The sequence below is a fragment of the Somniosus microcephalus genome, unplaced genomic scaffold, assembly GCF_052327205.1.
Source record: "Somniosus microcephalus isolate GS21.2 unplaced genomic scaffold, FLI_Smic_1.0 scaffold1371, whole genome shotgun sequence".
NCBI lineage: Eukaryota > Metazoa > Chordata > Chondrichthyes > Squaliformes > Somniosidae > Somniosus > Somniosus microcephalus.
In genome coordinates, this window is record NW_028226558.1 from 15678 (window position 1) to 27610 (window position 11933).

Sequence of the window (11933 nt, forward strand, 5' to 3'; positions counted from 1 at the left end):
CCAAGATCAGCCATGATCTTACTGAATGGTGGAGCAGGCTCGAGGGGCCAAGTGACCTATTCCTGCTCCTATTTCTTATGTTCTTAGATCATCTGTTTTAGTGATGTTGGTTGAGGGATAAATATTGGCCTCCTGCTCTTCTTAGAATAAGTGCCGTGGGATCATTTACATCCACCTGAGTGTGGCCTCGGTTTAACGTTTCATCTGAAAGAAGACACCTCCGACAGTGCAGCACTCCCTCAGTACTGCCCCTCCGACAGTGCAGCGCTCCCTCAGAACTGCCCCTCCGACGGTGCAGCATTCCCTCAGTACTGCCCCTCCGACAGTGCAGCACTCCCTCAGTACTGCCCCCTCCGACAGTGCAGCATTCCCTCAGTACTGCCCCTCCGACAGTGCAGCGCTCCCTCAGAACTGCCCCTCCGACGGTGCAGCATTCCCTCAGTACTGCCCCTCCGACGGTGCAGCATTCCCTCAGTACTGCCCCTCCGACAGTGCAGCACTCCCTCAGTACTGCCCCTCCGACAGTGCAGCACTCCCTCAGAACTGCCCCTCCGACAGTGCAGCACTCCCTCAGTACTGCCCCTCCGACAGTGCAGCACTCCCTCAGAATTGCCCCTCCGACAGTGCAGCGCTCCCTCAGTACTGCCCGATAGTGCAGCGCTCCCTCAGTACTGCCCCTCCGACAGTGCGGCGCTCCCTCAGTACTGCCCCTCCGACAGTGTAGCATTCCCTCAGTACTGCCCCTCCGACAGTGCAGCACTCCCTCAGTACTGCCCCTCCGACAGTGCAGCACTCCCTCAGAACTGCCCCTCCGACAGTGCAGCACTCCCTCAGAACTGCCCCTCCGACAGTGCAGCACTCCCTCAGTACTGCCCCTCCGACAGCGCGGCGCTCCCTCAGTACTGTCCCTCCGACAGTGCGGCGCTCCCTCAGTACTGCCTCTCCGACAGTGCGGCGCTCCCTCAGTACTGCCCCTCCGACAGTGCGGCGCTCCCTCAGTACTGCCCCCCCGAAAGCGCGGCGCTCCCTCAGTACTGCCCGATAGTGCAGCGCTCCCTCAGTACTGCCCCCCCGACAGCGCGGCGCTCCCTCAGTACTGCCCCTCCGACAGTGTAGCATTCCCTCAGTACTGCCCCTCCGACAGTGCAGCACTCCCTCAGTACTGCCCCTCCGACAGTGCAGCACCCCCTCAGAACTGCCCCTCCGACAGTGCAGCGCTCCCTCAGTACTGCCCCTCCGACAGTGCGGCGCTCCCTCAGTACTGCCCCCCCGAAAGCGCGGCGCTCCCTCAGTACTGCCCGATAGTGCAGCGCTCCCTCAGTACTGCCCCCCCGACAGCGCGGCGCTCCCTCAGTACTGCCCCTCCGACAGTGCAGCACTCCCTCAGTACTGCCCCTCCGACAGTGCAGCACTCCCTCAGAACTGCCCCTCCGACAGTGCAGCACTCCCTCAGAACTGCCCCTCCGACAGTGCAGCACTCCCTCAGTACTGCCCCTCCGACAGCGCGGCGCTCCCTCAGTACTGTCCCTCCGACAGTGCGGCGCTCCCTCAGTACTGCCCCTCCGACAGTGCAGCGCTCCCTCAGTACTGCCCCTCCGACAGTGCGGCGCTCCCTCAGTACTGCCCCCCCGACATCGCGGCGCTCCCTCAGTACTGCCCGATAGTGCAGCGCTCCCTCAGTACTGCCCCCCCGACAGCGCGGCGCTCCCTCAGTACTGCCTGATAGTGCAGCGCCCCCTCAGTACTGCCCCCCCGACAGCGCGGCGCTCCCTCAGTACTGCCCCTCCGACAGTGCAGCACTCCCTCAGTACTGCCCCTCCGACAGTGCAGCACTCCCTCAGAACTGCCCCTCCGACAGTGCAGCACTCCCTCAGAATTGCCCCTCCGACAGTGCAGCGCTCCCTCAGTACTGCCCGATAGTGCAGCGCTCCCTCAGTACTGCCCCTCCGACAGTGCGGCGCTCCCTCAGTACTGCCCCTCCGACAGTGTAGCATTCCCTCAGTACTGCCCCTCCGACAGTGCAGCACTCCCTCAGTACTGCCCCTCCGACAGTGCAGCACTCCCTCAGAACTGCCCCTCCGACAGTGCAGCACTCCCTCAGAACTGCCCCTCCGACAGTGCAGCACTCCCTCAGTACTGCCCCTCCGACAGCGCGGCGCTCCCTCAGTACTGTCCCTCCGACAGTGCGGCGCTCCCTCAGTACTGCCCCTCCGACAGTGTAGCATTCCCTCAGTACTGCCCCTCCGACAGTGCAGCACTCCCTCAGTACTGCCCCTCCGACAGTGCAGCACTCCCTCAGAACTGCCCCTCCGACAGTGCAGCACTCCCTCAGAACTGCCCCTCCGACAGTGCAGCACTCCCTCAGTACTGCCCCTCCGACAGCGCGGCGCTCCCTCAGTACTGTCCCTCCGACAGTGCGGCGCTCCCTCAGTACTGCCCCTCCGACAGCGCGGCGCTCCCTCAGTACTGTCCCTCCGACAGTGCGGCGTTCCCTCAGTACTGCCCCGCCGACAGTGCAGCACTCCCTCAGAACTGCCCCTCCGACAGTGCAGCACTCCCTCAGAACTGCCCCTCCGACAGTGCAGCACTCCCTCAGTACTGCCCCTCCGACAGTGCGGCGCTCCCTCAGTACTGACCCTCCGACAGTGCAGCACTCCCTCAGTACTGCCCCTCCGACAGTGCAGCACTCCCTCAGAACTGCCCCTCCGACAGTGCAGCACTCCCTCAGAACTGCCCCTCCGACAGTGCAGCACTCCCTCAGTACTGCCCCTCCGACAGCGCGGCGCTCCCTCAGTACTGTCCCTCCGACAGTGCGGCGCTCCCTCAGTACTGCCCCTCCGACAGCGCGCCCTCAGTACTGTCCCTCCGACAGTGCGGCGCTCCCTCAGTACTACCCCGCCGACAGTGCAGCACTCCCTCAGTACTGCCCCGCCGACAGTGCAGCACTCCCTCAGTACTGCCTCTCCGACAGTGCGGCGCTCCCTCAGTACTGCCCCTCCGACAGTGCAGCGCTCCCTCAGTACTGCCCCCCCGACAGCGCGGCGCTCCCTCAGTACTGCCCCCCCGATAGTGCAGCGCTCCCTCAGTCTCAGTTCAGTTTATGTATTACTGCAGGACCAGAATGGGGTAACGGATAATGAAGTAGATGCGATCTTGGGGGAAACCTGAACTCTTCTGCCCTCTGACTCACTATTTTGAGATGGTTTTTCACTGACTCTGGGTCTCAGTCACTGACAGCTTCCAGTCAGGCAATGGAAAACTTTGACCTCCAGACGATCCCTCAAAAACAACAAGTTGGAGAACGAGAAAAGTGAAGTTGTCCCCTCCCTTGTAATTCAGGAGTGCTTCTGCCAATCTTCTGAATCAGAAATATGCTCGTCTCATTTAGAACAATCTCGGTCATAGAATGATACAGGGTAGAAGGCGGCCATTCGCCCATCGGGTCTGTGCCACTTCTGTGGTAGGTAAGGGAAGGATTTTTAGTTCTAACTTTCCTCTGTGTTACACGATCTGAAATCTGCTTTTTCTAAATGTGGACTCTGGCTCAGTCGATATCGCTCTTGCCTCTGAGTCAAAACTTAATGCAGGCTGACACTCCCACTGTATTACTGAGGGAGCGCTGCACTGTGGGAGGGGCAGTACTGAGGGCCGCACTGTGGGAGGGGCAGTACTGAGGGCCGCACTGTGGGAGGGGCAGTACTGAGGGAGCGCCGCACTGTCGGAGGGGCAGTACTGAGGGAGCGCCGCACTGTCGGAGGGGCAGTACTGAGGGAGCGCCGCACTGTCGGAGGGGCAGTACTGAGGGAGCGCCGCACTGTCGGAAGGGCAGTACTGAGGGAGCGCCGCGCTGTCAGAGGGGCAGTACTGAGGGAGTGCCGCACAGTCGGAGGGGCAGTACTGAGGGAGCGCTGCACTGTCAGAGGGGCGGTACTGAGGGAGCGCCGCACTGTCGGAGGGGCAGTACTGAGGGAGCGCCGCACTGTCGGAGGGGCAGTACTGAGGGAGTGCCGCACTGTCGGAGGGACAGCACTGAGGGAGCGCTGCACTGTCGGAGGGACAGTACTGAGGGAGCGCCGCACTGTCGGAGGGTCAGTGCTGAGGTAGTGCCGCACTGTCGGAGGGGCAGTACTGAGGGTGCGCTGCACTGTCGGAGGGTCAGTACTGAGGGAGCGCCGCACTGTCGGAGGGGCAGTACTGAGGGAGCGCCGCACTGTCGGAGGGACAGTACTGAGGGAGCGCTGCACTGTCGGAGGGTCAGTACTGAGGGAGCGCCGCACTGTCGGAGGGTCAGTACTGAGGGAGCGCGGCACTGTCGGAGGGTCAGTACTGAGGGAGCGCCGCACTGTCGGAGGGGCAGTACTGAGGGAGCGCTGCACTGTCGGAGGGTCAGTACTGAGGAAGCACCGCACTGTCGGAGGGGCAGTACAGAGGGAGCGCCGCACTGTCGGAGGGGCAGTACTGAGGGAGTGCCGCACTGTCGGAGGGGCAGTACTGAGGGAGCGCTGCACTGTCGGAGGGTCAGTACTGAGGGAGCGTCGCACTGTCGGAGGGGCAGTACTGAGGGAGCGCCGCACTGTCGGAGGGACAGTACTGAGGGAGCGCTGCACTGTCGGAGGGTCAGTACTGAGGGAGCGCCGCACTGTCGGAGGGTCAGTACTGAGGGAGCGCGGCACTGTCGGAGGGTCAGTACTGAGGGAGCGCTGCACTGTCGGAGGGTCAGTACTGAGGGAGCGCTGCACTGTCGGAGGGACAGTACTGAGGGAGCGCTGCACTGTCGGAGGGTCAGTACTGAGGGAGTGCGGCACTGTCGGAGGGGCAGTACTGAGGGAGTGCCGCACTGTCGGAGGGACAGCACTGAGGGAGCGCTGCACTGTCGGAGGGGCAGTACTGAGGGAGCGCTGCACTGTCGGAGGGTCAGTACTGAGGGAGTGTGGCACTGTCGGAGGGGCAGTACTGAGGGAGCGCTGCACTGTCGGAGGGTCAGTACTGAGGGAGCGCCGCACTGTCGGAGGGGCAGTACTGAGGGAGCGCTGCACTGTCGGAGGGTCAGTACTGAGGGAGGGTCACACTGTCGGAGGAGCAGTACTGAGGGAGCGCCGCACTGTCGGAGGGGCAGTACTGAGGGAGCGCCGCACTGTCGGAGGGACAGCACTGAGGGAGCGCTGCACTGTCGGAGGGGCAGTACTGAGGGAGCGCCGCACTGTCGGAGGGTCAGTACTGAGGGAGTGCGGCACTGTCGGAGGGGCAGTACTGAAGGAGCGCTGCACTGTCGGAGGAGCCATTTTTGGGATAAGGCGTTAATCTGAGGCCTCGGTTGGCTGTTCTGAGTGACGAGTTGCTCTATTTTTTTTGGTGCTGCTCCTCAACATCCAATCAAAATGAAGCATCTCATCAGCGTTCATGGGATCTTGCTCTGCACAAAATGGCTGCCATGTTTGCACTTCAAAATGATTCCTTGCTTGTAAAAAGATTTGAGGCGGGGCAAGTCACTATCTAAGATGCAAGTCTTATTTTTACTGGTCCTGTATATATAAAAAATGACATCAATTTTCAACGTTGCACTGTTGCAAAAGTGCAGCTTTTTGGCAAGTTCCTCCCGAGCCCAAATCCCCGTCCTGCACACCTCTTACCGAGCCATAACCTCACTGGGTGAAGCCATCGCACCGTCGCCAACTCTAACTCCTTTCCCAGGAAACTCAAACCCAGGGACTCCCTCCCCTCCCTCAGTCTCCAAACTGTGGGACTCCCCTCCCTCAGTCTCCAAACTGTGGGACTCCCTCCCCTCCCTCAGTCTCCAAACTGTGGGACACCTCCCCTCCCTCAGTCTCCAAACTGTGGGACTCCTCCCCTCCCTCAGTCTCCAAATTGTGGGACTCCTCCCCTCCCTCAAACTGTGGGGCTCCTCCCCTCCCTCAGTCTCCAAACTGTGGGACTCCCTCCCCTCCCTCAGTCTCCAAACTGTGGAACTCCTCCCCTCCCTCAGTCTCCAAACTGTGGGACTCCCTCCCCTCCCTCAAACTGTGGGGCTCCTCCCCTCCCTCAGTCTTCAAACTGTGAGACTCCTCCCCTCCCTCAGTTTCCAAACTGTGGGACTCCTCCCCTCCCTCAGTTTCCAAACTGTGGGACTCCTCCCCTCCCTCAAACTGTGGGACACCTCCCCTCCCTCAGGCTCCAAACTGTGGGACTCCCTCCCCTCCCTCAGTCTCCAAACTGTGGGACTCCTCCCCTCCCTCAAACTGTGGGACTCCTCCCCTCCCTCAGTCTCCAAACTATGGGACTCCTCCCCTCCCTCAGTCTCCAAACTGTGGGACTCCTCCCCTCCCTCAGTCTCCAAACTGTGGGACTCCCTCCCCTCCCTCTGTCTCCAAACTGTGGGACTCCCTCCCCTCCCTCAGTCTCCAAACTGTGGGACTCCTCCCCTCCCTCAGTCTCCAAACTGTGGGACTCCTCCCCTCCCTCAGTCTCCAAACTGTGGGACTCCCTCCCCTCCCTCAGTCTCCAAACTGTGGGACTCCCTCCCCTCCCTCAGTCTCCAAACTGTGGGACTCCCTCCCCTTCCTCAGTCTCCAATCTGTGGGACTCCTCCCCTCCCTCAGTCTCCAAACTGTGGGACTCCTCCCCTCCCTCAGTCTACCCCTCAAACTGTGGGACTCCTCCCCTCCCTCAGTCTCCAAACTGTGGGACTCCTCCCCTCCCTCAGTCTCCAAACTGTGGGACTCCTCCCCTCCCTCAGTCTCCAAACTGTGGGACTCCTCCCCTCCCTCAGTCTCCAAACTGTGGGACTCCTCCCCTCCCTCAGTCTCCAAACTGTGGGACTCCTCCCCTCCCTCAGTCTCCAAACTGTGGGACTCCTCCCCTCCCTCAGTCTCCAAACTGTGGGACTCCTCCCCTCCCTCAGTCTCCAAACTGTGGGACTCCCTCCCCTCCCCAAACTGTGGGACTCCTCCCCTCCCTCAGTCTCCAAACTGTGGGGCTCCCTCCCCTCCCTCAGTCTCCAAACTGTGGGGCTCCTCCCCTCCCTCAGTCTCCAAACTGTGGGACTCCTCCCCTCCCTCAGTCTCCAAACTGTGGGACTCCTCCCCTCCCTCAGTCTCCAAACTGTGGGACTCCTCTCCTCCCTCAGTCTCCAAACTGTGGGACTCCTCCCCTCCCTCAGTCTCCAAACTGTGGGGCTCCTCCCCTCCCTCAGTCTCCAAACTGTGGGACTCCCTCCCCTCCCTCAGTCTCCAAACTGTGGGACTCCTCCCCTCCCTCAGTCTCCAAACTGTGGGACTCCTCTCCTCCCTCAGTCTCCAAACTGTGGGACTCCTCCCCTCCCTCAGACTCCAAACTGTGGGACTCCCTCCCCTCCCTCAGTCTCCAAACTGTGGGGCTCCTCCCCTCCCTCAGTCTCCAAACTGTGGGACTCCTCCCCTCCCTCAGTCTCCAAACTGTGGGACTCCTCCCCTCCCTCAGTCTCCAAACTGTGGGACTCCTCCCCTCCCTCAGTCTCCAAACTGTGGGGCTCCTCCCCTCCCTCAGTCTCCAAACTGTGGGGCTCCTCCCCTCCCTCAGTCTCCAAACTGTGGGACTCCTCCCCTTCCTCAGTCTCCAAACTGTGGGACTCCCTCCCCTCCCTCAGTCTCCAAACTGTGGGACTCCTCCCCTCCCTCAGTCTCCAAACTGTGGGACTCCTTACCTCCCTCAGGCTGTGGGACTCCTCCCCTCCCTCAGACTGTGTGACTCCTCCCCTCCCTCAGTCTCCAAACTGTGGGGCTCCTCCCCTCCCTCAGTCTCCAAACTGTGGGACTCCTCCCCTCCCTCAGTCTCCAAACTGTGGGACTCCCTCCCCTCCCTCAGTCTCCAAACTGTGGGACTCCTCCCCTCCCTCAGTCTCCAAACTGTGGGACTCCTTACCTCCCTCAGACTGTGGGACTCCTCCCCTCCGTCAGACTGTGGGACTCCTCCCCTCCCTCAGTCTCCAAACTGTGGGACTCCCTCCCCTCCCTCAGTCTCCAAACTGTGGAACTCCCTCCCCTCCCTCAGTCTCCAAACTGTGGGACTCCCTCCCCTCCCTCAGTCTCCAAACTGTGGGACTCCTTCCCTCCCTCAGTCTCCAAACTGTGGGACTCCTTCCCTCCCTCAGTCTCCAAACTGTGGGACTCCCTCCCCTCCCTCAGTCTCCAAACTGTGGGACTCCCCTCCCTCAGTCTCCAAACTGTGGGACTCCCTCCCCTCCCTCAGTCTCCAAACTGTGGGACACCTCCCCTCCCTCAGTCTCCAAACTGTGGGACTCCTCCCCTCCCTCAGTCTCCAAACTGTGGGACTCCTCCCCTCCCTCAAACTGTGGGGCTCCTCCCCTCCCTCAGTCTCCAAACTGTGGGACTCCCTCCCCTCCCTCAGTCTCCAAACTGTGGAACTCCTCCCCTCCCTCAGTCTCCAAACTGTGGGACTCCCTCCCCTCCCTCAAACTGTGGGGCTCCTCCCCTCCCTCAGTCTTCAAACTGTGGGACTCCTCCCCTCCCTCAGTTTCCAAACTGTGGGACTACTCCCCTCCCTCAGTTTCGAAACTGTGGGACTCCTCCCCTCCCTCAAACTGTGGGACACCTCCCCTCCCTCAGGCTCCAAACTGTGGGACTCCCTCCCCTCCCTCAGTCTCCAAACTGTGGGACTCCTCCCCTCCCTCAAACTGTGGGACTCCTCCCCTCCCTCAGTCTCCAAACTGTGGGACTCCTCCCCTCCCTCAGTCTCCAAACTGTGGGACTCCTCCCCTCCCTCAGTCTCCAAACTGTGGGACTCCCTCCCCTCCCTCAGTCTCCAAACTGTAGGACTCCCTCCCCTCCCTCAGTCTCCAAACTGTGGGACTCCTCCCCTCCGTCAGTCGCCAAACTGTGGGACTCCCTCCCCTCCCTCTGTCTCCAAACTGTGGGACTCCCTCCCCTCCCTCAGTCTCCAAACTGTGGGACTCCTCCCCTCCCTCAGTCTCCAAACTGTGGGATTCCCTCAGTCTCCAAACTGTGGGACTCACTCCCCTCCCTCAGTCTCCAAACTGTGGGACTCCCTCCCCTCCCTCAGTCTCCAAACTGTGGGACTCCTCCCCTCCCTCAGTCTCCAAACTGTGGGACTCCTCCCCTCCCTCAGTCTCCAAACTGTGGGACTCCTCCCCTCCCTCAGTCTCCAAACTGTGGGACTCCTCCCCTCCCTCAGTCTCCAAACTGTGGGACTCCTCCCCTCCCTCAGTCTCCAAACTGTGGGACTCCCTCCCCTCCCTCAGTCTCCAAACTGTGGGACTCCTCTCCTCCCTCAGTCTCCAATCTGTGGGACTCCTCCCCTCCCTCAGTCTCCAAACTGTGGGGCTCCTCCCCTCCCTCAGTCTCCAAACTGTGGGGCTCCTCCCCTCCTTCAGTCTCCAAACTGTGGGGCTCCTCCCCTCCCTCAGTCTCCAAACTGTAGATCCCCTCCCCTCCCTCAGTCTCCAAACTGTGGGGCTCCTCCCCTCCCTCAGTCTCCAAACTGTGGGGCTCCTCCCCTCCCTCAGTCTCCAAACTGTGGGACTCCCTCCCCTCCCTCAGTCTCCAAACTGTGGGACTCCTCTCCTCCCTCAGTCTCCAAACTGTGGGGCTCCTCCCCTCCCTCAGTCTCCAAACTGTGGGACTCCCTCCCCTCCCTCAGTCTCCAAACTGTGGGGCTCCTCCCCTCCCTCAGTCTCCAAACTGTGGGACTCCTCCCCTCCCTCAGTCTCCAAACTGTGGGACTCCCTCCCCTCCCTCAGTCTCCAAACTGTGGAACTCCTCCCCTCCGTCAGTCTCCAAACTGTGGGATTCCTCCCCTCCCTCAGTCTCCAAACTGTGGGACTCCTCCCCTCCCTCAGTCTCCAAACTGTGGGACTCCTCCCCTCCCTCAGTCTCCAAACTGTGGGACTCCTCCCCTCCCTCAGTCTCCAAACTGTGGGACTCCCTCCCCTCCCTCAGTCTCCAAACTGTGGGACTCCTCCCCTCCCTCAGTCTCCAAACTGTGGGACTCCTCTCCTCCCTCAGTCTCCAAACTGTGGGACTCCTCCCCTCCCTCAGACTCCAAACTGTGGGACTCCCTCCCCTCCCTCAGTCTCCAAACTGTGGGGCTCCTCCCCTCCCTCAGTCTCCAAACTGTGGGACTCCTCCCCTCCCTCAGTCTCCAAACTGTGGGACTCCTCCCCTCCCTCAGTCTCCAAACTGTGGGACTCCTCCCCTCCCTCAGTCTCCAAACTGTGGGGCTCCTCCCCTCCCTCAGTCTCCAAACTGTGGGGCTCCTCCCCTCCCTCAGTCTCCAAACTGTGGGACTCCTCCCCTTCCTCAGTCTCCAAACTGTGGGACTCCCTCCCCTCCCTCAGTCTCCAAACTGTGGGACTCCTCCCCTCCCTCAGTCTCCAAACTGTGGGACTCCTTACCTCCCTCAGGCTGTGGGACTCCTCCCCTCCCTCAGACTGTGTGACTCCTCCCCTCCCTCAGTCTCCAAACTGTGGGGCTCCTCCCCTCCCTCAGTCTCCAAACTGTGGGACTCCTCCCCTCCCTCAGTCTCCAAACTGTGGGACTCCCTCCCCTCCCTCAGTCTCCAAACTGTGGGACTCCTCCCCTCCCTCAGTCTCCAAACTGTGGGACTCCTTACCTCCCTCAGACTGTGGGACTCCTCCCCTCCGTCAGACTGTGGGACTCCTCCCCTCCCTCAGTCTCCAAACTGTGGGACTCCCTCCCCTCCCTCAGTCTCCAAACTGTGGAACTCCCTCCCCTCCCTCAGTCTCCAAACTGTGGGACTCCTCCCCTCCCTCAGTCTCCAAACTGTGGGACTCCTTCCCTCCCTCAGTCTCCAAACTGTGGGACTCCTTCCCTCCCTCAGTCTCCAAACTGTGGGACTCCCTCCCCTCCCTCAGTCTCCAAACTGTGGGACTCCCCTCCCTCAGTCTCCAAACTGTGGGACTCCCTCCCCTCCCTCAGTCTCCAAACTGTGGGACACCTCCCCTCCCTCAGTCTCCAAACTGTGGGACTCCTCCCCTCCCTCAGTCTCCAAACTGTGGGACTCCTCCCCTCCCTCAAACTGTGGGGCTCCTCCCCTCCCTCAGTCTCCAAACTGTGGGACTCCCTCCCCTCCCTCAGTCTCCAAACTGTGGAACTCCTCCCCTCCCTCAGTCTCCAAACTGTGGGACTCCCTCCCCTCCCTCAAACTGTGGGGCTCCTCCCCTCCCTCAGTCTTCAAACTGTGGGACTCCTCCCCTCCCTCAGTTTCCAAACTGTGGGACTACTCCCCTCCCTCAGTTTCGAAACTGTGGGACTCCTCCCCTCCCTCAAACTGTGGGACACCTCCCCTCCCTCAGGCTCCAAACTGTGGGACTCCCTCCCCTCCCTCAGTCTCCAAACTGTGGGACTCCTCCCCTCCCTCAAACTGTGGGACTCCTCCCCTCCCTCAGTCTCCAAACTGTGGGACTCCTCCCCTCCCTCAGTCTCCAAACTGTGGGACTCCTCCCCTCCCTCAGTCTCCAAACTGTGGGACTCCCTCCCCTCCCTCAGTCTCCAAACTGTAGGACTCCCTCCCCTCCCTCAGTCTCCAAACTGTGGGACTCCTCCCCTCCGTCAGTCGCCAAACTGTGGGACTCCCTCCCCTCCCTCTGTCTCCAAACTGTGGGACTCCCTCCCCTCCCTCAGTCTCCAAACTGTGGGACTCCTCCCCTCCCTCAGTCTCCAAACTGTGGGACTCCCTCCCCTTCCTCAGTCTCCAAACTGTGGGACTCCTCCCCTCCCTCAGTCTCCAAACTGTGGGACTCCTCCCCTCCCTCAGTCTCCAAACTGTGGGACTCCTCCCCTCCCTCAGTCTCCAAACTGTGGGACTCCTCCCCTCCCTCAGTCTCCAAACTGTGGGACTCCTCCCCTCCCTCAGTCTCCAAACTGTGGGACTCCTCCCCTCCCTCAGTCTCCAAACTGTGG